General features: G+C 39.5%; 1 long non-coding RNA gene across 4 annotated transcripts in view; it reads left to right on the top strand.

The window, feature by feature from the left end:
* LOC134174885 (uncharacterized) overlaps window positions 1–26,850 on the top strand; it is an 80,191-nt gene that overhangs the window by 50,829 nt on the left and 2,512 nt on the right. For 2 of the 4 annotated variants that reach the window (XR_009968825.1, XR_009968822.1), the window contains one exon: window positions 987–1,072. This is a non-coding gene — a long non-coding RNA (uncharacterized LOC134174885). Of the gene's footprint in view, window positions 1–986; window positions 1,073–15,195; window positions 17,562–19,357; window positions 19,469–26,850 lie in introns of those variants that run through there. The other 2 variants (XR_009968824.1, XR_009968823.1) reach the window with 2 other exon arrangements.

The following is a 26,850-nucleotide window of genomic DNA, read 5'->3' as shown; positions in this document are numbered from 1 at the left end:
GAAGCAGGAGGCAATGGAGGCAATGTTTAAACTGAGTTTAAAAGAAAAACAAAACCAGGTACTTCTAATAAACACAGAAGTTTATGCAGGAGTAATGTTGCTGCATAAGTGAAGCACCATTCAGACAAAGCCTGTCCCAAAGGTTTTACAGCTTTTAATAAGACAGCTACAATATAAATAAGAGGAGTCTGAGGAAGCAGTGTAGAACACTGTGCATTCTAACCTAGTATTTTAAAAGAGAAAAAAACAAGTCCTTGAAGACAGTAGATGGTAGAAACTGTGTAAAGAGATGGGGTTTGTATCTGCAGCACTGAAGGTTTGAAGGAAGAGGGAGGTGGTTAGCTTCAGGTGTGTGATGGCAATCGGAGCAGGGAATAGACCCTGCTAACTCAGGGCAGTGGGACTAAATCCCATAGATGCAACTGCCCTTTCTCAGTTGCAAACATGAGACTTCCTTGCAGACACTGAGGTGCTTGCATCTTATCAAAAAACAGGCATTACCAAGATTTAATCTAAACTGTTAAAAATAAAAAAAAGGCTGGGTGCCTGATACAAATCCTGCACAGATAATCTGCAAGATTTATTCTTCTGCTTCACTTAAAAATCCACTTTGGATTCCCTTAACCTCATCAGTGATGTTAAACATCAGTTGATCTGCTTGATGTGAACCTGCATCACTCCTTGTCTCACTTCTCCATGTATAAAATAACACTTTTTTTCCCTTCTTTTCTGCATTTCCCATGTAAATGATAAATTCTGGGGAAAGCAGTTCTGTATCACTCAGTGTTTAGACAGCACCCATCCTGGCAGAGCCCTTATGTTACCCAGGGGCTTCCAGGTCCGACCACAAAACAGGTAATTGTAATTTCTGACCCAAGCAGAATATTTCCTTCGTATGACATTAGATTAGGTAATTAAAAGAACTCAGTGGTTTTACCACTCTATCATATATTAAGCAACTGCTTATTCTAGTTTCCTTGTTTCAGGTGGTTTGAACAGAGGTCTGTGGTGTTCCAGCTCATTGGAAACTTTTGTGCTTAAACCAGGAGGATGCTATAAATGGAGCTAATCTGTAAGTTTTCTGGAGGCTATTATGTCTCCTTGTTTGTTTTTTGTTGGTTTGTTTGGTTTTTATCCCTAAAGGAGACATGGCTCTGTATGTGTCTGTGTGTGAGGGAGAGAGAGAAAGAGCATTGCCTAGAGGGTTTCAGTTGTCACACTGTCTAAATATCCCTTATTTTTAGTTGGAGTCTTCTGAATGTGAGATCCCACTACAGGTAGGTGAAGTGACCTCTTCGGTTTTGAATCTGCTCTTCTCTGGCAGATGCAAGGCTGCAGCTTTGAACAGACACCCCCTCCTGCTCCATGCAAAGCTCTTTGAATTGCCCCTGATACGCTTCTAAGGCTCCCTGGTTGTATGGGAGGCACTTTGAAGATGAATGCCCCAGCATAAGGAAAACATGAAACAAAACCTACTCCCTTATGTCAGAGTGTGCAGATTTCTCAAAGATCTTCAGTACAATGGTTGCTCTTTGGTGAGTGAGAGGAAATAGGCTGGTTCACCAGCTTGTAAAAGCAGAACAGAATTGCACAGGGCTATCCCTTGGGTGGTAGATCAGGCAAAAAAAAAGGCATTTGGGGGTCTCCACAATATTCAGGTCTTGCAAAACTTATTTCAAGTTGACTTCATTGGATCTTACTTGATGAAGACAAATTTATTATTAGAAATTATTCTTCCCCCTGAAGTTTGCTATAGTTTCAAGTCAACAGATATGCCACGTCCTCTTGAGGGGGAATAGTTTTCTCTGTCTCCATGAAAATCATCACAACCCAGCACCTTAAGGTATATGGAGCCTTCATGATTTTCTAGTGTAATTTGGACGTGTCCTGGAAGCTGAAGGACCCGTGTGTCCTTAGGACAGTGGTAGAATGGTAGGACGTTTTCTCTGTCATATTCTGAAAATTTCTGTGACAGTTGACATGAAACTGCCTGTTAATGTGTCTTTTAAACCTGATGGATCAGTTTTTCTGGCCAAGGTGAGAGGTCATCTATGGTCCAGAAGTTTCTATTACCATCAGATGAATGAACTCATTTCCTTGAGGGATGAATGGGCTTCTAATGTAAAGAAAAATGAACTGATGTCCCAGAAGAGACTTGGTGAAGAAACAGAGGGAAGAGGAAGAGTAAAAGAGGTTTTCTCTAAAAAAAAAGAGAAATTGATTAGTAGAGATTGGTGATACTCTTCTCACCTCTTTTGGATGACTACTACAATGCAGATGTGTGAACTCCCTGTAAAGTAAATGAGTTTTACTTTACTGCTGAGTAGAAGCAGAACCCTCTGGGCTGCAATTCTCATATGATAGATCCCTCTTCCTTCCAATCAATTAATTCCATCCTAAAAACATCTATTCCTCATCGTTGACTTTAAAGAGATTTTAGATGACTAGCTCAGATACAGCTGTCTACACAGTAAGTGATTAAAGTTGGGTTGGATGAGCTGGCAGACTACATGGTTTTTTTTCTTCCTTCATGCAAACCCTAAATCAAAAGGCATCTCATCGGAGTATTATAAAATGCAGTCTTCAGAGGGATAGTCTTCTACTTCCATATTCTGGCATCTGAAGGGAGGAGGGAGACTCCCATCAATTTAGAGAGAGGTAAAGATTTCATCTCCCTCTAGAAATCATGGCTATAATGGGAAATTCAGACATTTATGAGATTTGCTTAGGCAAGGCATAGCTGAGCATGTGGATATTTGTTTGTCTTTATAGTATTACAGCAAAAGCAGAACAAAAGACTATTCTTATGGTTTCTTTTTGTTCTTTCCCCTCCTCTTTTTATTATGCTAATGAACCAACATGTATGGGGGGGGGCAGATACAGTCTGTGTGACCTTATAAACTGAAAACCTTACCAGCCCTCTCCCTGTTGTTGCAAAACAGAATAAACTGCAGGTGTTTATTAGTGGGAAACCTCCCAAAGGAGCATTTACCAGTTCACCAGAGGGGAATCCTCACAAAAACTCCATGTAAGCTGTGCCTGGTTTATGTTTGAATTTTAAGAACAGGTAAGGTTGCAAGTGATTTAAGGAAGTTTGTGGTATTTGGTGACTATTTCCATTGGGTTTCAAAAGCTGGCAAACCTGACACATACTATATTTTTTCTCTATTATTTTTTCTTTTAAATCAATATAAATTTCAAGAATGAGAGATGGATGACTTACTCTAGTTTTAAATCAGAACGGGACTCACTGTGACACTGCCTATATTTGTTTCCCCTAAATGCTAGTTTCTTGGCATAATGGGTAAAGTATCAAATTATGATTTAAACATACAAATAAAGCGTGCGCCTCTTTTCCTATCTGTAAGTAATGTTCTTCCCCCAGATGATAGTCATGGCTGTATGTTTTCTTAATTGAATCTGCATATCTTTTCCTCTGATAGTCCAGTGGCGAATATTGATAGTTGCAATGATTGCCTCTTTATTGGTATTTGTGTTTTCTCTGGGATGCTCCAACTTTTTGCAGTAAACACTTTTCAGGTTTTCCTACTTCTATAGTCTGGTACTTAGAGAAGTTGATGATTCTGGTGGAACTGTAGGACTGTGAGCAAGACTCAGCATTTTGATTTGTTGTGCAGGTCATGTATTGGTAGCTGGTATCTCCTTTTATCTTTTCTGGTAGAAATATATTCAATTGTTACTGATTATATTTAGCAAGCAAACTAAATATTCCTCTTCTATCTGTTTTCTTCTATTTGTCCCTAGCTTGAAGGGTTAGTGGCACTCAATGGTGGATAAATGCAAGAAAATCTAATAATGGCCTTCTAATATACCCATTTATCTGGCATCATATTTTATTTTAACTCTTAATGCAACTGTACAATCATTGCTCTATTGCTATAATTGGATTTTGAAGTATATTTGTACTATTTAACTACATCTATAGCATTTCCATAAGCTTATTCACTGTAATTAGTAATCTTATAATTTTTAGTGAAATCATATTTTACATCAACTGCTCATTTTTCTCTTCAAATTCTTCAACACATTTGCACCAATTTTGCTTTTTACACTGGAATTTCTGGCATAAATAATCATTAAGATTTTTTTTTTTTCCCCACTGTGAATGAGAACAGTTTAATCCAGCTTTTATTGAAGTCAATGGTAATCTTTTCATTTACTTCAGTGGAAACTGGATCAAGCGAATAGGTTGCAAATTGCGTTCAAGGCAAAGTCACATCTTATCACAGAAATCATTGTGTAGCAAAGCATGGTGTATTGATGGAAGGTTCAAAATAGCTGATTGTTTCCAGATTTTCTTGCCAGATAATGTGTAGATTCTCATATCCAACTTTATTTGTTTTTAGTTCATAAATTGTGGCACTTCAACAATTTTCAAAATATTCCTTTTAACCTGATTTTTCTGACAAATTAAAAAAAAACAACCTTCCAGTGAAAGATTTTTTACAAAAGGGTCTATCTAAAACTTTGCTTACCAGACACCACATTAGCTATTTGTTAAATTCAACAGCTTGAAATTGGGCATTTTTTCAGTTTAAGAAAAATCTCAATTTTAATTGAAAATAAACAGACATTTGATTTTTATTTTTTTTTTACCAGCTCTCTGTTGTATTCCCCGTGTCAGTTTGTTAATGTAACTGGTCTTCTTGCTGCTCAATATTAAAATCTGCAAGCACTTCCATCTGAAAGTGGAATTCTAGCAAATTACATTCCCAAGTAGGCACAGATTTATGATGTTCACTTTTCCTAACATTTTAATTTTGTAACTGTGGGTTGCTAACTACATATATAGATAGATAGGTATAGATATGTATGTATATTAAACTATTGCAACTTGCTTGTTAAGTAGCTATTTTTCTCTTCTGCACTGCTCCCATTCTGCTGATTAGAGGTTTGCTGCTTTGGTAATGTGTATCCCTCCTTCAGGCAGTTAATGATTACAGACAACTGTAACCTGTAATTTTGGGAGAAGGTTATTGAGAAGGTGATATGGCAACAACTGTAATTGTTTCTGTACCTTAGAAATGTCCTTAGCCTTTGCTGGGCAGGTATCAGGTCCTGGCTTTAGAGTGGAAGTGGTGCTGGTGTCCAGGATTAAAAACACTTTCACGTCATATTTTTCCTAAATCATGCCAGTTTGTAAAGTCAGAAAGAATGTTGTGAAAGATGGTGAGCTGCTATTTAATTCTTAATAAAATATCATTGCAAATAGTGCCTATTCCCTTCTGCACAAAAAATGACCTTTGTAGGCTTGAGAATGGAGCCCCTTGGACCTCCAAGGAGAGATGCTTATTTGTTGGAAGGGAAACCCGTAACTCCTGGCATGATTTTAGAGCCTCAGCAGTTTGTGAGCTGGAGCATCTTCAGTATCAGATTTCAGGACAAGAATCATTAGGTTGTCCAGCCTTTTGATTGAAAAGAGATCAGTTGAACAAGCTGTACTCCTCCAGCATGGAGAAGAGTTGTTTATGAGCTTTACATGGAAAAAACCCTTAACTTTAGTTATTCCATTACTAATCATTTTAAAGGAGCAGTGTGAGCACTCACACACCTGAAATTCAAACCCTAAATACTGCAGTTATTTTTATATTGTATGTAGGCACTTCGCCACTAGCACTAATGGGAGACATGTTCACATGTCATGGGGGTGCTCCTCATCATAGGCTGGATTTTTCCAGTGGATGCTTATGAGCGATTTGTACTGAAATTTTGTCACAAAATGACTAGTGTTTTGCCACTTTAAAACCATGGAAACATCACAATGTTCTTTTAGAAATGACTCCGTGAATTAATTGCAATTACTTATTAATGAAACAAATACTCAGCTGTCACTTGAACTAAACTACACGATATGCTTAATGATTAGTTTTTGAGAAAACACTTTTGTGTTCGTTTGATCTGCCTAGTGTTAACAGCAGTAGAAAAAGAGGAAAGCGTTTGGTGTCGGAATGGAAACTTGAAACTGGCAAAAGGAAGGAGAGGAAAAACATCACCCAGTAACTGCAGAATAGGTGAAAAGACCAAAGAAATAGCAGATCCATAACAATTATGTTGGGAAGCTGCTCCTGCAGGCAGCCCTAGTTAGGTAATGAGGATAAACTATGGTGACACAGGTGGGGAAATATGACAGCGAAGTTTTTCCCAGTAATATTATTCACCTGCATTCTATGTCCCTAAAACCAGCATGAAGAATTCGCCTCATATGGCTTGAGTAAATGTTTGCAAATTGCAGAAAGATTTTCAAATGAATGTGAAATATCATGTGCAGTTCTGCAAAGGATAATAAAAATAAATCCTGCTAGTTAGGGAATGCATTCCTCATGGCTGTGGTGTTAGTCTGGAACAGCAGCACCAAGCTTCCCTGCCCTGCCCTTCTACCTCACACCTGGACCAGGTGAACAGTGGTGAGCTTCATGTGTGACTGTGGTACACCCCGCAGGCAGCTTGCTGAAGCCATGCATTTTTCCCATGTGCTCTCCATTGCAAGGGGCAGATATAAATAGGTAACATGGTCTTTGCACTCTTTGCTACGCTACTGATGTTGTTTACAAGAGCAGGAACACGGGGCAATACAAGAGCGAGGCAGATACACCTGCATTTTGAATGCATGTCAGATGTCCTTCTTTGGGTGCTGCTAAATTATTTACCACTCAGCAAGTGTGTTCCTGTGTGAGATATTTAAAGGAGGGAATCTGAGGTGAAACCTCATCCATTTACCCAGAGCTGACACTGGAATATTCATTATCACATTAAATCTAACTGCAGTGAAGTGAAGGCTTCCATTGATTATGTGCTTGCATAAAAGACTTCTTTTGTGGCAAGCTGTGTGCCAGAAATCTGAATATAAAATCTAGTAAGTGGAAACCATTCTCTTTATGGTAAATTTGCCTTCTTGGAAGTTATGAGACTTGGCAGGTTAAAAATTATGCTTTAAATCTGCAGTGTATTATATGATTTTTCTAACTGGCCACAAGCAATACTAGATGAGCACACATCACACGTGCCCAATCCCAGCCACAGGCATGAGTCAGGATCTCCCATGCAAAGAAAATATCAATGCAGATTTAGTATCCAGAGAGTGGGACATATTTATCTCGGCATCACGTCAGTTGTGCAGGGCTGGTACGGAGATCTTTTCTGGAGTGCTGAGGCAGAGTGAGCAGCACAGCTCGGAGGGGTGTTTGAGGAGCTCTTCAGATTTATGACTGTGGAAAAGTTCAGTGAAATGTGTGGGATTGACCCAAAAAAGACAAGAAGTATTTCTTCCCTGTCTTCATCCCTCCCTCTTTCCCTCCTTCCCTGTTGTCCTGCTCCACCACAGGTCCTGTTGAACTTAAAGACTGAATTAAGGCTTCTGCTCTGGAAGGTAGAGAAAATAAGAGAAATGACGACATAAAACACTTGGAAAGGCCACCCTTTTGATGAAACAGGAGGGCTGGTTGTTCTAGTCCACCTAGGTCTGTAAATGAGCTTCAAAGAAGAATGGCATCGCAAGGGCTGGGTTTGGTGGAGGTGGGCTTGTACAGAAATGTGGGACTAAAACCTATTTCTGTTCATGCTAGGAATGATGATTCACCCAAAATTAGTGATTTGTTGGAATACACAAGTGATTACATCAGCACAAATAAATTAAAAAAAGAGAAAGTCAAGCTCCTTCATCCCATAATACTCACAGCAGACTTTCTGCTGGTAAAGACACGTGAAAAGCAGCATGATCAGAAGCCAGGCTTGCCTAGTCATAAATGGCAATTGATAAAGCTTGATTCGGACTGTGCTTGGAATGAAACCATAATCTTCCAGAAAATCATTGGCTTTTTTTCTTAGAATGCTGGAGATTATGGCACATTCTTCTCTTGATGCCTCCCTTTTTATTCTTTAGGTGGAAATGCAGTTAGTGAATGCGAATAAAACATAAGCATACAATAGATACAGAAATGCCAAGCACCTTCAGCTTTCACTGATGCTTGCAGAGGGCATAGAAACAATGATCTGTAACTATAATTGAGAGGCAAAAAAAAATAGTCTATGTTTAATCAACATTTAAAGGAGGAATTACATGTGCCACAAATCCCCTTTTACATTGCACTTAAAATCCCATTACTTACCTTTTAGTTTTCATGTTTTTTCTTATCTTCAGTGTCACTTAAACAGGATTTGCTTCCTCACTGCCCATCTGCTCTTGCTTTCTAGTGCCACATTAATGCCAGAACACCATCCCAACAGTTTCTTTCTACCACACTTTGATGTCAGGCACCCAGGGATTTGGATTTTTTTCATTCAGGTTCAAACAGGAAAAAAAAACAACAAACCTGGTTTGAGGAAGTGACAGATACCATTTTCAAATGTAAATGTCCCAGGCTGCAGCAGGGGAATAACGGGAGGCATTGGCTCCTGTTCACATTGAGTGGTTGTCATAGGGGAGCAGCATCACATAGGAGCTGATGGCCGAGATCATGCTGCTGTCCATGGCAATGCTTCTCCTTGCCCTGGGGAAGAGGATGCAGCCAGTGCTCTCTGCATCAAGTCTATGCTAGCAGGAGGATCATCCTTGGAGGATATTAAAAATATTAACGAATGAGTGGAGAGGGCAAGGCTACGTTCTCCTCTGGATATGCACTTTGCTGGTCTGGGTTGCCCAGAATTAAAAGCCTCATTTTGAGAGTCTCTGTTGTATTAACCGTAAAAGTACTGAATTAGTAGTCTTTGTATATATCTCTGCCTTATTTTCAGAGTTAAGAAGGACTCTGTGTATTGTGTCTTACTTGTTTAGGAGCATAATGGTGTGGATAAGTCTCCTTGAAAGGGGAGCATATTTTTCTTTCAGTGTTGACAGGAACTCTTCCCGAACAGTTACATGCTGCCTTCTGCACTAACAAACAAACTATCAAAAACTAAAATCCATTCCAATTTATCATGTAACTGTGCGTTAGTCCTTGGGTCACTGATCGGCAGAGGTCTGTGAGTACAGCTGGGGATATTACCCTCGCTCTCTCACATCACTATCTTTGCTGGGCATTAAGCTGTCACAATAATTTATAAGATACTGCATTTTTAAAGATATTCAATGTCAACAGTGGTTGATATTTAAATCTGTTTTTTTGATTTATTTTTTAATTCTGCATATGTTTTTTTTTCTTTTTTGTTTTTATAAAACAAAGCCCAAAGTGCAGTTAATCCAAATTCTGAGGAATTTGTACCAGCAGAAGTCAGTCTTGTTATATTCAAATAGTATTTGCATGAGATCTCATGAAGCAGAGTGCAGAGTATCCTTGTTACAGGAATCTGGAAGGTCCTCTGTATCACAGTGCTGAGGGTCATGGGCTGTAATGGCAAAATACATCAGAAATTGCATCTGCCAAAGCAGTGCCAGGAGCTCACCCCTCAGCAGGACTTTGCCCTTCCCGTCCTGGAGGAAGACTCTTGTCTTACTTCAATCTGGTGTTGTGTGAGCTGTTTTTGGTGGGGGCTAACTGAAAGGTGATGGGTACTGCTGGAGTTCAGGCAAGGGAGGGTGCACAGGGGAAGCAGGGGACAAGACAAAGGTGCGCCTGAGACAGAGTCTTTAAGGACAAGTTTAGAAAGAAATCACAGAATGGTTAGGGTTGGAAATGGTTGTTTGGAGGAAGATTAAAGAGGTCATCTTCAAAACACGGATGTGACAGTGAGAGGGAAGACTTGAGCAGAGGCTGGGAAGAAGGCAGAAGCGGATGGAGGAAGCAGGGGTTGTTGCTGAGGCTGACAGCTTGAACAATAAAGAAGAAAGGGCTTGTTCGGCTTTGAGGTGGCTAATGAATATGTGATGAAGACAGAAACGCATGGGGTGATTGCAGGGGAAGAGGCTTCAAGAGGAAACATGGGGCCAATGTCTGAAGCAGATGAGAAGCCATCACAAGGTTAGTCATGTGACCAATAGAGATGAAGGGGTTAGAAAAAGAGGGGTGGCTTTAGCAGGGGAAACAGGATTTAGGAAGAAAATGGAAAATTAAGAATGGTATTAGCTGCATGGAAAGTGTTCTTTTTCTTATTATTATTCACTAAAGACTGTCTTGCTCTGAATTTTATAAGTTGCTTTTGTCAGAAAAGTAGAAAACATGTTTTAAATGTTAATTTTTAGTTCGACTTTATTGTAGCAAAACCTGTTAGTTTTTACTAACATCTTGTAAGTTAAACATAGTGAGGACATTCAGTGTGATAAAGATGATTAACCATTGAAATTTGGTTCCCCTCTGAGCACATAAGGAAGAAATGGATGGCAATTAATGCATTGCTGTATTAGAAACACTACTAAAGGTAGTAATAATGGTTCTTTATTATTTATGGCTAATTTTAGAAGAGAAAGAGTTCATTTTTGGCCCAAAGCAGTGGACGCAAGCATTGAAGGAGGGGAAAAACCTTTTAACCATGTAGACATTTCAGTTGTGATCTGTGAAAGGAATTTGAACTAAATAATGAGACAAATTCAGAAAGATAAAAATTATTTCAGTTTGGTAGTTCTTCACTGGTTCTGCAGTTTGGCAGCTGTCAACATCTCAAAATATCATCTCACCCAAACTGTTGAAAGAAAGAAACCCTTTGATTTTTCCCTCGAGACTCCCAAGCTGAAAATGGACTCTTTGTAGTCTCAGCCTCATTTCAGACTTTTTTTTTTTTAAACATTCTTGCTGGCAGAAACAACTAATTCATAAATAGAGTCTCTGTTAATTAAATAAGTTTTATTGTTTTAACTTGCCTTTGAAAAAGAAAGTAAATCTCTAACATTTTCTTCTTTATTACAAATCTTAAGGGACTAAGCATCACATTTCTTGCATCATTAATAATGCTAATTAGTTTCTGTTTGGGTCTCATATAAGTTTACAGTTAGAAGTAAATATTTAATGCACAGATCTGAGAAATCAAATCATGTCTAACAGAAATTTCATAGTTACTAAAAGTCAATGTAAGAAAGGTGGGAGGCACTATGGTTTCTGTTTATTTAACCTTTTTTGCTCTTGCTTTTCTTTCAGTAGAACTCTGTAACTTGTCATTAAACACTGTTATATTCCTGCAATATCTGTTTTTACTATCTTTACAGTAGCCACAGTGTTCAGCATTTAATCCTATTTTAAAGTAAAGGTTAAACATATATAGCGCGCTTAGGGCTATAAGGATTATATTTTTCCTCATTATTGGTAGGAAAACCAGGTGATTATTTACAATAATATCTAAAAATTTGTTGACTTTGCAGCATTTTTTTTTAGTTTGGTTAATGAAGTAATAGTCAGATAGCCAAATAAGATTAAACTTCACTCAAGGCCTCTGTATTGTGCACAGTAATGCCTCTTGAGGGTAAAATACTTTGACTTTTTTACTTGTTAGAACAGAGGCAGACTGCAGTTTCCACATATATCCTAGAGTAGGCTTTTCTGCCCTCTGTTTTTACACATCGTTCTTGAAAGTATTGTACCTCTCTCTATGTGAAATGCTTGTAGGAATGATACCATTGAAGACAAATTACAAACGTTTCACCAAGACATCTGTGCTTTCTATAGTGGCTCATTTTGTTGTGTGTGCTGGACAACAAAAACCAGTAAGTATCCTGTTATTTTGTGCATGAAATCTGATAGTGAAAAAGACACCAGAGAGAATTCTTCACTGATAAAAATTTAAATAGACCCATTTATCAATATGACAGAGATTTGACCTGAAAGTTAAAGTGTTTGAAAGTTAAGTGGGGTTGTGTAAAGAAAGTTGAGGCTGTGCGACAAATAGACTGTAGGTTTTGTAAGTTATTAAATCAGAATAAAAGGTATTGACAAAACAATAAATTGCCTGTATCACCCCATCTAATAGCTTCTTGGAGCACTAAATACATTCTCCACACTAAAGATGTGTGAAGCCTTTCCCTTTCTCATACTTTTGTTCTTCTACCCAAAAACATTCATGCTGTGGTTGGTTTTATAACTGACTTGGCACCAAATTGCGCCTGTGAATGCTTTGCCAGAGAACTTGCTTGGAGCAGCATCGTGGGGAGCAGGAATGGTGGTGTTGCTCTGCTGTCAACAGGATTATTGAACTTTGCAGGTGGGGTCTGAATCACTCTCTTGGGAACTAAAAGAAAATAGGAATAACGGCATTAATATCTTTAGTGGGAGAAAGGAGCTCACACCGTGGAGCTCTTTGCTCTTCTTGGGAGTTCTCAGCACCATTTCCATGCTGGAAATCTATGGAATTTGGAGGGGGATCAGTGCCTGGCAGTCCGCTTGAACACAGGTGCTTTTGGGAGCAAGGAGCCTTGTGGCATTTAGTGCCACCTGCTTAATGATGCCACATAAACCCTTCGCAGTGGCAGTCGTCTTCCTTGGAGAGGGGCTGGGTTTGCTCATGGAGGGCAGAGGCTAATGGCTGTGGGACCCACTGGGACTGGGAGGCTGGAGAGCAGGTGGGGAGCAGTTCTTCACCCCCAGATTCATTAGCTGGGACCTGCTTTTTCGTCCAGCTCCTTTGACTCCGCCAGGTTGGAGGGGCATAGCCCCTACCTACAGCTTCCCCACTGAGGAGAGAATGAGGCTGGCTCTCTTTGGCTTGAAAACTACACAGATTTGAGACTATTTCCCCTCCTGCAGTTTTTTTCCATGGAGAGGAGCATAGAAGACATTACTATTTATAGTGCACAGTACGTGTACACAGCGTGACATCCAGCAGCTTTTCAAGCAAACATCCTACCAGTTAGGAGCGGGGAGGTTTTCCATTTCAGTGCCCCTGTGATGCCCTGTTCCCTTTCCTGGGGAGGTAGGAGATTACGCAGGGGTAGCACCCATCTCCCTTTGTCTACAGTTTTCTTTTGCATCTTTTTAGATAAAGATACTTGTGCCCCCCCCAGCTGTGGAGCTGATCATGAGGCTTAAAGTCAGAGCAAGTTTTCAGCACAAATAACGTGAGTTTTAAGCAGAGGGAGAGGGACGCGAAGTCATGAAGGTACAAGGGGTTGCAGAGCATCTGCAGAGTCTGGTTTGGATGGACCGCTTGTGTGTGTATGTAGAAATGAAAGTGAGAAAGTGTGTTGGTTTAACTAAAGGTTTGGGGAGTTTTCAAGGAGGCAAGGACCAGCAGTGGGAATCCATTTTTCTCACTGCCTGCTCCCTGCCTGACCCCTGGAATTGCATGGCATCTCTTTGTGTTTGTGTATGGGTTTGGGAAATCAGAAGACCATCTAAGCTCAATTCTCAATACGGAAAAGATATCTGACAATGGCAATAAAAATAACAGTAAGCAGTTGGAAAGGCCCAGCTCAAATCGTGCTCTGTCAACAGCTTTGCAATCTGTATAAATATGAGTGGAAAGACAAACAACTCTGATTTCTCTTTAAGAATGTGAGTATCCATTGTCATAGATTTAAATTAGGATGTTTTACTTGTACTGTATGTAAATTCCTTCTTGGCAGATAACCCATGTCCACTAATGTATGTGTATTTTGGGTCTCTATAGTTTTGGTCTCTGTGAAATACAATGAAATTTGATAGCACACAGAAATACTTGCATGGAATGTCAATTTTTTTGTGTGTGCTTCTCACATATCCATAAAAGAGTTTACACATTTCTAATTACTCATTCAAAAAGAGACTTTACAGCACTTTTAAAAGAGAGCCAATTTTTTCCCTACTGTGTTCTGTTTTTACAGCTTGTGGAAAGCTTATTTAACGAAAGTTTAAGTAATCAGCGAAAGTCATTTCTGAGAAAAGACTGACAGATATGAAGCCTCTTTTCACACTTCATAAGAGGTGGAGAGAGTAGCCATAAAATTTATAGCTGAATAGTACTCTGTTTAGCTTAAGTTATAGAATTATTAGTGTTTCAGGTGTATGATAGATTTTGGGGAGGTTAAGTGTTTTAGTTATATATGTCTTGGGTAGCTGAGCTGCGTGTGATACTAATAGCAACCTAGCCCTTGAAACCCAGCAACCTGCACTCTCCCATGGGGTTGATGTTGCACTAAAAATATGTGTTTGCAGCTGACTTTGCTTCATGATATATTAATAAAATATGAATTGCAGAGGCTCATGTCTGGCTATGGAAGTATGAATTTGTGGGCTATGGAAATGAACAAGTTATGTTCGTATAAGAAGGGAGTCAATAGGGAGGTCAGCACCATCAGCATCTCTGCCCCAGCTCTTGCAGAACAGGGACACACAAGTTTAATGGTATGAGAGACCTGGCTACAGAGCGGTTGAGAATAAATGACTTCTTCTGTGGTCATGACCAATTCTGTGTTAAAAAAAGCTGAATAAAAGGGGAAGAACGTGGCTATATTATGAACTTGAGAAATGAGAAGTCTCTATTTCTGCTCATATAAATGGGCATACCTTTTAGAGGTAGTAATAGGCGTTTGAGTGTGAATCTTTCTAAATATTATGAGATGCTCAGGTGTTACAGCAATGAGTATCACATACAAATGCTTACGGCAACATATTAATAAGCGAACAAAAGCTATTACTAAAGGCATTTCAATGTTACACTCTGCACCATCCTTAAAACCCAGCTTATTTTTGTAGGGCTTTAGATGTAACTGTTTACCCAGGAACAAACAACAGAAAGGCTTTTATAGGTCTTTAAAAATAACACAAACTGTGTGACCTGGAGTCTAGTCCCACTGCAGTTGCTTCGAGGTTTGACATTGGTTTCAGTAAGAACAAGAACCAAACCAGGGCGATATCCTTCCTCCTCATTGTGGCAGCCATGATATAACATTGACATAATGAAGTGGCTCACCATACACCTCACTTCAGTATTTGGTTTAAATATGCACAGTGTAATGTTTATATTTTTTTAATTCACTTTTATGTGAGCCTAATAGAGGCAGACTCATAAAGCTCGCTCTTGCACCAGACTAAAGCAGTGTCTTTGTAGCATTTACAAGTTGTTCAGAAATCATGGTGGCGCTTTGTTGCTGTCCACAAGCTGGTTTTCATGCTAAAGGTTTCAATCACTAAAATGCACAGTATTATCTCAGGCCCAGTTTTAGCCCTAGAGAAATTCTGTTGTGGTGCTTTTGTACTCCTGGCATTTGTGGAAAACGTGTGTGTGCAGCCTGCCGTTTGAAATACACATGGTATTTGACACGCACAGTACCATCAGCTGCTGTAGTAACACACACTCTAACTAAATATACAGAAAATTCTTTGTATGTCTACAATGCAGGAAAAGTACTTCTCATCCCAGTTTGCAAATTCCCAGTGTTTACCTCCGACTCTTATTTCAACCCAATTTAAGGTTTTCTGCTTGTTGAACACTTAGACTTCAGGTAAGAATCTCAATTATAGGAGAAGTGCCTTGATTTGTCAGACCCTACAGGTTTTAGCGTTGGTTGTTAATACCAGCAATTCCCAAATCCTATTCAGTTGACTCTGAAAACTGTATTCGGGAGGCGTTCAGTGATCCTGCATTCAAATGGTTAATTTGCACTATGTTCTGTTAAAGAAAAGGAAAACTGTCACCCTGTCATTTTAGAGTCTGACACTAAGCTTGTCAAAAGAGACAGCTGTTAAACTGAATTACTGTTGACATGCAGAGAAACGGGCCTTGCCAGATGTAAAGGACATCTGCGGCAATGAAGTGGTACAGGGTGGCTTTTAAAATGTGGTCATACTGGTATTTGAATAGAGAGTCTATGGCATTAAAACGTGGCCTTGACTCAGACAGTTTAAGGCAGCGAACCAGAGCCAATGAGAAGCACAAAGAAGAGCTGATCTGTTGCTGTATCCATAACTTATGCATGAATATGAAAACAGTGCAGTGTCAAAGCTATTAGGCTCTTATCTTGTATCCAGGAGGATGTGGGTTTAAAACACAGTGGGAAATATTTTGTGTTTCTGGGTCCTTGAATGTGCGGGTAGGTGAGGTGTAAATTCATAAGGTGGATTATGTAGGGAATGAATAGAAATAAGGCTTCTTGTCTTCAGCTAACAACTGTTCAGACAAGAATTGCAAAGGGCATTAGCTTAGGAAGTGAGTGCTGGATGTGCCTCACCGATGTTTCCTATCAGGATGCTGGCATGCAGAGCACATGGATGGGTGCTAGGAAGTTTTCCTTCAGAGAGGGGGGCAAATAAAAATGGGAAGAGCTGCACAGAGAGGCCTGTAGAATTTTGTATCCTAATGTGATTTTCATTAAAAAAAGTCAGGATATAAAATCCATTTTGTGAAAAAATGTAGATATTATGAATATTTTATAATTTAGCAATGGAACCAAGGGTAGGGAATTCTTCACATTATATAAGTGTGTATGTCTTTGATTCGCATGTTTTTAGGGTAGGAATGAAGCTGCTTTGGAAAAAAAAAGGAACCAGTTAAACATTTTGCTAAATGTATGAAAAATGAAATGCTATGAGACGAAGCATGTATTCATTATGAAACAAAATTGATGTTTGAAGCTAAAAAAGAAAAATATTCAGGCCAAACAGAATTTTGAATATGTTAGCAGATCATATCTTGATTTATTTGTATGCTTAGTGGTGGCGGAAACCAAGGAGTTTGCCATCTGTGGGGAAGAAGGCAAATGCTATTTCTAAACCACATAGGCTAACCTGCTTGTTTCTGCAGGAGAGTAACCACCACAGCAGCAATTTGTTCTAAGCAGGCAAAGTGCTGGAAGAGGTGTGTGCAAGAGGTGTTTTCTTCTCAGGAAGAAGAAAGTTTGCTTTCCAAGCACCTGGGTTTCTCTATGCAGAAAATCCAATGTCAGTTGAGGTGGACTTCTTCCCCTACGCTTCCTCTAAGGTGGTGGAAAGACCAGGGCCCATTTAGGTCTTGAGATGATTTGAGCTGATGCCCTGCATTGCTCTGAGGGTGTCCTTTTACCATGGAGAGCATTTAGCATCCTGTGCTGGCCAAAATGCATTGCTACCTGCTGCCCACCACCGCAATGCGAAGGGGTGAATGATCTGTGCCCGTGGTCTAGCTGGACAGCCTCTGGATTGCTGGAGGGAGATGCATGGTGGTGTGTGATTTATGCATGGTAATGTGTGATTTATGGAGCTGACTCTACGCAGTGTGTGTGTGTATGGGGGGGTTCTGCAGGGTAGTGCTGCTGCCAAATCTGACCAAAGGGCTACCTACACATGTAACCAGCAGTGCTCTCACTGGTCCATATGGCCGTGGATGGCTGGGCTACCACAGGAGATGGCTTTACAAGTACAAATACCTGTGATCTAACACAGCCCATCCTGAAATCACATTTATCAACAGCTGCCAGAGGTCTGCTGTGCATGAGGGAGGTAGTAAGTAGTGTCAGTGTTTAACCACTGTGGTATGGGCAGCAAACAGAGTAGTCGTGTTTGTGCAGTCTCCAGGAGTTAATGACTCGTGCTTTGTCCCAGCCTCTGCTGGGAGGCTTTCAGGAGGAGTAGTCAGGATGACTGTGCTCCTGTGGGGTCAGAGCACACTGGTACATTTGGGGTTCCTGATGCTTTGAGAGCTGGTTCCTCAAGAATAACTTATACGGGGACAACAGAGATTCTTTACAGCAGCTCATTTCTTGCCCTGTGGGTTGTGGGATCTCGGTGACAAACACAGGAAAGGAGTCGTAAAAATAAAAAGTTTAGCTAAAAAGATTTTGAATGTATTTTAGCTCATGGATGGCAGGAGAGCTGGTAGGTGCCAAGCCGGGTCACCAATATCATATATGTATGCTCTGGGGACCGCTGGAAGCTTCCAGCCTGGTCAGGTAAGGGCAAGACAGACCTAGGAGGAAATTACAGTGATGTTCTGCCTTCCTCCTCTGCTGCTGTGTGTACTGCTGTCTGTGCTGACCCAGCAACACCAGTACTGAAGCCTCTGCAGAGGCAGTACTGGTTCAAAACCAGCCTCGTGTCTGTGCTAGAGCGGGGCTTGGGTGTCGTCCACCCTGCCAATTTTATGGGACTTACTTGGTCAAAACATCAAATACCTCTTTAGAAGGGTGTTGTATGCTGCAAGAAAAAAGGCTGAAATCTCAGTATCCACTCTTCGCTGATTAGGTAGCGCTGCAGCTCAGTGTTGCAGGTTTTACCCAGAGCAGACTCACCTATTTACATCAGTTTAACCACGATGTAATTATTAACTTTTTACAAACAAGCACAAGATGGAACATTTAAATAAACAGGAACAAGCTTATAATTAGATATTATTATTATTATTTGTGTAATAGCTCTTATAATATCATCACTCCCTTATTAAAGATTACCATGAAAAATCTCTTTCTTCTAATCTAAACTCTTTCATACAGTTTCCGATTTTGATTGACGCCAAAATAAAATAACTAACCTATAAATTATAATGTACGATTTAAGTGATGTAGAAATGCACTATCTGTAAAGCATTGCAAGGATCATCAGTGTGCAACACACAATTTTAAGGAAATAACAAGTATTTTGCCAAGATAATAATAAGGCAGAATGCAGCTCTTTTGTGAAGATTCTCACCACGTGCTTATATTAATTGTAATAAGCAAAGAAACCTGGAAAAAAAATCCCTATGTCAATAGCCATTTGAACTTCATCAGTCCCAGGTCAAGAAGGAAAATCTATGCATTCTTCTCAGAAATGCACCCTAATTTTGTGAGCTGTCAAAGAAGCCAACCTCTGTCATTGAAGTCACCTCAGAATTCATGATTGTAAAGATGCTCTCACTCACCTGTTTGTTTGATGTTGGGAAGGTATCTTTCTTTCTCATTTTATTCAAGCCAAGAAATGAAACTTTCTGAGTTTCATGTGTTCACTGGGAGATTCTCTCTGCCTGCTGTGCACTGACACAGCGAGCAGGGCTGAGTTACTCCAGCTGAAGAAACCCCCAAGCTTTAGTTTCCCATTTCAGTATTGCAGACAGCATGGGAACTAGGTCATTGACAAACAGAAAATAATACACAATGGCTTATTATAATCCATCCATTTGTTTGGGAAAACAGCGATCTCCAGGGAGGGAAAGGGCTCCTTGCTATGTTTAAATACTGTGCTCCAAATAGGGGGTTCTAATTCAACCTCTACATAGCCTGGTAAATGTTCATTACTGTAAGAAGGAACTCACATGGATAGAAGTTATTCTACCAGTGCTCAGACTGCTTGGTAAGGCCATCTTATGGTACCACTGCTCGGTGAATACCATTAATGTGCTTTAAATTTGACTGTGCAAGTCCCATTGTGGAAGATGTGGCTCTTGCCCCTGAAGGTTTGCAGTGTAAAATGAGTTAATAGCTCATTCCAGGTTAGATCGGAGTGCATATTATGGCTAATTTATTTCTTGAATTTAGCATTTCCCTCTGCTTAGACTCTGATTTCTATGAATATTTTCCTCTATAAAGGTATCTTCTTTTCTTCTTTCTCTGCAGTATGAATTGAAGAATATATATTTGCAAACTGAGGTGGTTTTTACCTTTCCCTGCTTGGATGTTCATGGCATGTTGCTGGCAAACATCTAAAATTCAGTTTCCAAAGTTGTAGACAGCAAAGGTCATGTCTTGCAGGGACAAAATGAGACGGATGTGAACATCCTCACAATGATGGGAACCCTTCTCAATGTTAAAAACCAGCAAAGGAGCCAAGATATACACATATGCTGTAGCTCCATGTACAGTCAAAATATGAGGCAACATTTACTCTAGATTTATACAGTTTAACACTAAGGGAATTTGGGATCTTCATAAACTATAACCCCGGCATCTCCTAAGTATTTTTAGTGGTGCAAAATCTTCTGTGATCCAGGCTAGTTCACAGCACGACTAGTCTCAAGGTAATGTCATGAGGAATTATATTGTTTCTTTAGGGTAGTTTTCCCCTGTGTGTAATTCTGAAAGCCAGCTGCAAACTTACTCTTTGCTGACTGCTTGGTTAATGGCTTTCTACATAAACATACTGATATGTACAAAGCTAAAGAAGAAAGGGAGATGTATCAAGGAGGAAGGTAGCTCCTTTTCCATCCTTGTTTGCACTGAGCATGTTTCTTGTTTCAATGTCTTTTTCGTTAGAGTTTAATCTTTTTGGAGCACTGTGAAAAGCCAGGTAATATCTTTAGATCTGTCCCATGCCCATAGAATAATTTTACGATTAATTTCATGGGTACCACCAGCTTCTCCAAACATCAACTTTTTCTCTTTTTAACCATAAATGGACATATTCTACTTTTACTGCTTTGTTTTCTTTTTAAAAATGCTCTTTATTACGCTGAACTGAGTGACCATGCACTGAACAGAGGTTTTTGTTGAATGGAAAAGTTATTTTTTGCATGTTCTCATGTAATTAGCTATCATCTCAATATATATATTAGAATATTATATATATTATTATTATTATATTATTATATATGTTAAAATATTATATATTCTAATTTTCAACAGAGGAACAGATTATTGGTTATATTTGCTTTTTCTATGGGGATTTTTCATATTTTGTGAAAGCTGTAGGTATAGGTAAAGAGGAAAATGAGGAAAGAGGGGCACAGGTATTGGTAGTGCTCACTGAGTAGCTGATTTACAGAAATGGGAGTCCCCTGGGGCTGACTTGCAACGGATTGACCAACACATTTTGCGTTTTATTTATTTATCTGGCTACTTAACACATCTTAATGTTTCTCTTATATGAATTAATTTACCCTATAAAGCACTCCACTCAATAATCAATGACTCATTGCACTGAAAACCCAAAGGAAAGATTAATTGAATGAAAAGTGTGTAAGAGGAATGTTAAACTTCTGTACTTCTAGTGACCCAGATACTTAGAGCTTTCTTTGTACTGAGTTCTTACAAGTTACAGCAGAGGTTTTTACCTTGAGCCACAGGGATTTCAGCTGGCTTAGAGTGTGGTGCTATTTCCCAGATGTCACCACAATCCAGTTCATTTATCATCGATATCCACAGGAAATAATAATCTGTTTATACATTAGATTTCTTTCAGCTCTGCAAGGTTCTTGTTATGAGTTCCTTCCAGCTGCTTTTTTCATTCCCACAGAAGAATTGCATGTGAAGGGTTACCGCTTACCCATCAGTTGCTCTAACAATTATTGACTGATAACCACCAGTAATTCCAACTCTCTGACAGTCTTTGATAAGGATTTTGTGTAGTCATTATGCTCTAAAATGTCACCTCACTCATAAAAGTCTTCAACTTCAGGTTGGGTAGCTGACACAGCCACCTTTCCTGGATCCTCGAATAGAAAGAGGTTAGCAATATGGAACATGGAGCTTTTACAGCTACAGAAATGCCATGTAAAACGGAGTCAGCTCAAAACTCCTGCTCTCTGCCCCATGGGAAAGACTGCATCCCGTTACCTTTGGAGAAGTGATACCTGCCAGTCAGCTTGGCAGACAGCAGTCAAGGTTTCCTTTATTCTGACCAATGATTTTTGGAGAAAGTAAGTGAATTAAAACCATGAACTAAAGCGATTAGAACAATGTATAAAAAAAGAGCTGTGGCTAAGCTCCTTTCCTTGACATTCTTTGCACTGCTGGTGTTGCTTCACACGGTCTTGGAGTTCTGGTTTTTTTCCCCCTGAATCACTGCTCACCTCTGTTAATTTCGTTGCATCTGTTGTAGATTTATATTTTCTTTAAGATCAATATGTGCCTGCATTCAGGCAGACTTGCACCATAGCAGAACAGATGAACTGCTTCCATCTAGGTTAGCAAATGCAAGCCTGGGAGACTTCCCATCCTGGGAGGTGTCAAGTCACACACCCTGGCAATAATTACATAACCTTCAGAGTAATCTGGGGAAAAAGGGAAAACAAGAGATGAATGAATCCATTATTTAGTTTTATGGCAGCAAAAATTTAAGTAATTCAATTTAGCTCAACATGCTAATTAATACGTCCAAAGTGCTGCAAAGCCTAATAATAAATAAAATGAATTCTTTAAAGTGTAGGTGACCAGCAGAAAGCTAGATGAATACATGATACTGCCTCTACTTCTGGTTGTCAGCTAATAAATTGTGTTAAATATGGTGGCAACGTATTAAAGATTTGTTATACTTTGTTATCGACTGCAAGTGGTTGCAATTTCTGTAGGGATATTATACTGTGCCATAGAACAGGGAAGGCAGTACTGTAAGGGTGAATTGGGAAAAAAAAAGTCCTGATCCCAAATGAAAGAAACCTGAGGTATAAATGCATGTCTTAACACCTAACTGTGGTGTTTCAGGGAGAAAACAAACTAAATGTTATTAGTACTGTACTGAATCTATTTGTTCTGTGACTCAAAAGCTGGATATTTACTGTGCTCCTTTGTAATTTTATTGAAGTAAAATTATAGAAAGTGTTTGCCTTAATGTTTTGGCCCAATCTTTTCAGTGCTTCAGGAGACTGATATAGGTTGCATAGCTAGCTTTCAGTCTGGTTTCTCCCCCACCAGCCTTTGCAAATCAGCAGGACTGATAGATTATAGCAGTTTGAAAATCAGGCCCTAAATTCTGATATCAACAAAACATAAAAGAGCTTGAACTGTGTATATTTTGCATCCAACCTACACTATATTCTTTGAAGACAATAGCAAAAAAATAATATCAAATGGTCTCTTTATTTGGAGGTACTTTAATATCAGAGGAGATTTGCTTCCAGCTAAGTAAACATTTGTTACAGAACTAAAAATGTTTGATATGCTGTTGTATCAGATAAACTTTGTTAGTGCTCAGTAGCACAGTGCTGGTAATTTAAGAACTCACAGGATTTTCAGCAGTAAAAGATCCCAAATGAGTGCTAAGCTCAGTGGGAAAATGCAGTACGTAAATATGCGGCTAGAGGAGTGAAATAGGAGGGAAGCAGTTCTGCACTCAATTTTGGGAACCCCAAACCATTCTTGAAGGATGTTAAAGAGAAACAAAAGTGAAGAAATCATATCTTGGGGCATAAATGTATATAAATTGTATAAAAAATATATAAATGGTATAAAAATATAAATTATATCTTAGGGCATAAATTAATTTCAAAGAATTTTCATGTTAAATACAGTGTTGAGCAAGAGCCCATCTGGAAATCCACCAGTCATTGGAGATTCCTGCTGCCATTTGGCATAGGAGGAGATAATCTGGTTTGATAGAGGAATCAATCTCTAGCTGCTGCATAGTCCCAAAGTATATTCTACAACACATAGCTGTGCGCTGCAGTTAGGAACAGTGGTCATTGAATGTATCAAGAAAGATGCAAAAAAGGTCCAGGCAAGCAAAGCATGACCAGAGTTGGTAGATAAACTGGTTTCATGTGATGGGAGGAAGAACTACTTGTAAAGAAGAGATGATGCTTAGATGAAGGGTTGTCACATCCAGAGTCAGCCAGCCCTGGATGATTTCAGGGGTAATTATGAAGTTGCATCGGGGAAGAGCTGGAGAGGAAACAGCAAAGCCACCAGAGAAAGGCAGCAGAGGAATTTGACAACAAACTCTATAGAGAAAACGCAGTGCCATGAAGGAGAAAGATGCTTGGGCACCTGTTGTCACAGCTGTGACTAAGCATACAATGACCAGATCAGGGTGAATAATGAGAGAATCTGCTCATTTAAGAGTGTATATACAAAACCAGCAGGGACATTAAACTGTTTTGCTTTGTTTTACTGATGATGTGTTATTGGAGTCATGCCTCTGACTGTGTCCTAGAGTGGGTTCAAAACAATTACTTATATAACACAGGATATATTTAAGTCAGGGAAGAGTGGGGACGAGAGCTGTGTGTATCTCAATTCCTGGTGAAGAAGCAAAATGAAATTATGTTTTTCTGAATAGACTTATTGATTTCTGTTTTTCCAACACAAGGATATCCATCTCAAGGGCTGGATGCCCCTTGCAAAATTGAACTGTAAAGTAATCGAAGAATGAGATTAAGCCCTGTATACATCTCTTACCAGTTGCTGGTCCACACCCCAGCCTGAACCCCACAAGTCTGAAAAGTAAACTCCTTACAAATGACATCGGCCAGTGTCGTGTCCAAAAGTTAGAGCCCAGTTAAAGCTCTAGGCTGGTCCATGGTGGCTGGGGCTTGCTCCTGCCCGGGACAGACAGGCAATACTTGGTGCAGCCTCTGGCGTGCCACCTTCTTGTAATGCTCTGCTTTACAAGTAGTCAGACATCATGTGGATCAGCTTGTGGGTTAAAGAGCTCGATTGTGAAGTGGCAAATGCATGGCTCTAGCAAAACTTAATCCATATGTGAAAGAAAATTGCATTTGCTGCTCACTTACAGAGCAGAGCAATAAGCAGGACAACATCAGGGAAAACAAAAGGAAAAACAAAACTCAGCACAGCAGTTCTTCAGGCACCAACAAACAGCATGTTCCAATGCAACTGCTCACATTGCAAGCCTGATTCACAAATAATGGCATTCTATGCTAGAATAACCACCACTAGTTTAATTTAAAATGAAACCCATATTGAGAAATTTTGAATATAAAGAAAAGATTTGTGGAATGTAAATACCTGGTGGGTGCAGCCAACCAGCACAAAATATATTTAGATGGAGCTGGAGCTCAAGCCCTACTAGAGTGCACTGTGCTTACAGATCATCATGTACAAGGAATGAATTACAGCAGGGTTTGTAAACTAATTTGGTGGAGGTATGAATTCTTTATCTATTAATCAATGTAGGGAAGCATGAAGCTCCTATAAACCATTCATCTCACTTTAGCTTCTTGTTTAAATTTAATTAGAGTTGCTCTGGTTCGATTGGAAAAAATGGAGGTACCTTTGAATAAAGAGGTGTCAGATGGAGTATCTTGGATAGCACTTACTGCTGTAAGATCCTCAGGGCAAATGGTCAAGTAGTTTGGGCTTTTTGTCCAAAATGAGCAGCTGTAAAAATTCCTTACAGAGTAAGACCACTCACAAGTAAATAAAAAAGATGCTCATGGTGCCAGCACCTTGAAAACGTGAATTAAGTTTGTAGCATTGTGAAGGAGTCTGTTTCTCTTTTATGCCTGCCGTGGTTTTCCCCTCTCATCAGTTTCTCCATTCCTTTATTGTTTTATATATATATATATATATTTATGTATGAGGAGGATATTTAATAGGGAAACTTAATTTCTTCACCTTTTATCCTCATCCTAACTTTTGCTACTGCTGTCAGAGTTAAAATATTCGTTAACTGCAGTCAGATCAGAGTCAGACCAATGGTTTTGTTTTGGTTTTAATTTTGTACAATATTGTTCACCTTTTCTTCCCATAATTTCCATGGGGATTATAGATGAGGCCATAACACCTATACACAGTTATGGTATGTTTTATACCGCATATTTAGTATGTAGTACAGATAGCTGCAACTGCAAGCATAGAAAGCCAAATTGGGTCATTTGTGTTTCATTTCATTTTTGCTTGACTTTTTGTCATGGACATTTGCTTCTTGTTTTTATAAGAGAATTCTTTAAAATGCTTTTATAAAATAAAAAGTCACTGCTAAGCCTCAGAGTCCTACATGTCAGACTTGAAAACTGCAGCTTCACTAAAAAACACGCACTGTGATATACATTGCTGCACGCTCATTGTGGGTAAATCTTGCTCTTGAGGTTGTGACTAGAAATTTTAATTAATTTCAGATACACCCTATTTTTGTCCACGTATGCAGATTTCAAATCTGTGCCTTCGCCGATTTTGACACTGTGCAATGATGTATCTGAGCTTTCAGATGTCTGGCTTTTAGAGTTGTGAAATGATAAAACAAACCCAACCGTTGCAGCCTTGTCAATCTAGTTCTCGGTGGACAGATGCCCTGGTGCTAGAAAACCATCATCCCATGCAATACCTCTTGACAATGTCTAAAACTAAGCCAGAGATCTTCTAGATGCAAAAACAAGACGGTCTTCTCATCTCAAGAAATCGTGTTTATGACCACACTGAAGCTTCTGGGTGAGGCTGTGTGGGGAAACGTGCAGAACCTCAGCACGTGCTGTGCCTCTCTTGTATACGAGTAAGTGATCTCTGGTCTCTTATATAATGAATCTGACCTGCTTCTGGAGGAAGCTGCATCTGGACAGTGATGGATTAATGGATGAAGGTCCAGATTTGTGCATTGGGGTGTCTGGAATGAGTGGAGTTTATTGCTAAAGTTTGTGAATGCATAATTAATCAATTAAATAGTATAATTAATTATGGACTTAAATATTTTATCAGATGCCTTTCAGGAGGGAATTGACTAAACTCTCAAAAGAAACAGGAGAGTTTGGGTTTATGTTGGCACACAAGCTGGGACAACCCTGTCCTGCTGATATGTGATGATGGCTCTGTACCCTTGAAGGTCACTGCTGGAGGTCCCAGGTCACTGCTGGAGGCACCAGCACAGCTTCTCTTCAGTGAAGCACGGTGGGGATGAGGCTTCAGGCTGATCCCACATAGTCAGTCTGGTTTCAGATGAGCCCCTGGTGATGAGAAGTCCTAGTGGGGCGCAGCTCCAAGTCAGCTCAGCCTGCCACAGTGAGCAAAACCATCACCAAAGTCTTGCAAGATGGATTTAAAAACATGCAGAACCCAGTGAATTTATTGTATAGAAGACTATCTATGACTGAGAAAGACGGTGAATTGTTTTGATACAGATGAGGTTTTCTTTTGGCTAATGATTTGCTTTTAATGTCACACATGGTATCATAAGAAGTTGCAGCATTCGGGCATTTTTAATGAATTTGTATTGCTTGCATATTAGTAGGAATATTTCCACTGCAGCAACCACCATAAACAGTTTCCACACTGGGGTATGTTATACTGCCACCAGAATTGGTTCTTCTGATGGTTCATTTCTTTTATGCTGAGAATTCAGGACCAATTCAGCTTGGTTTTATGCATCATTAGAGATTTACAATTACTCTGCTATAGTTTCTTTCTGGAAGCCTATCTCTCATGGTTAATGCTATGGGAGTCCT

This window comes from Pezoporus occidentalis, unplaced genomic scaffold (assembly GCF_034315485.1).
Source record: "Pezoporus occidentalis ecotype Australia unplaced genomic scaffold, CSIRO_AGI_Poc_V1 ctg63, whole genome shotgun sequence".
Classification (NCBI taxonomy): domain Eukaryota; kingdom Metazoa; phylum Chordata; class Aves; order Psittaciformes; family Psittacidae; genus Pezoporus; species Pezoporus occidentalis.
Note: the sequence above shows the minus strand (reverse complement) of the source record. Positions and strands in the feature narration are given on the sequence as shown.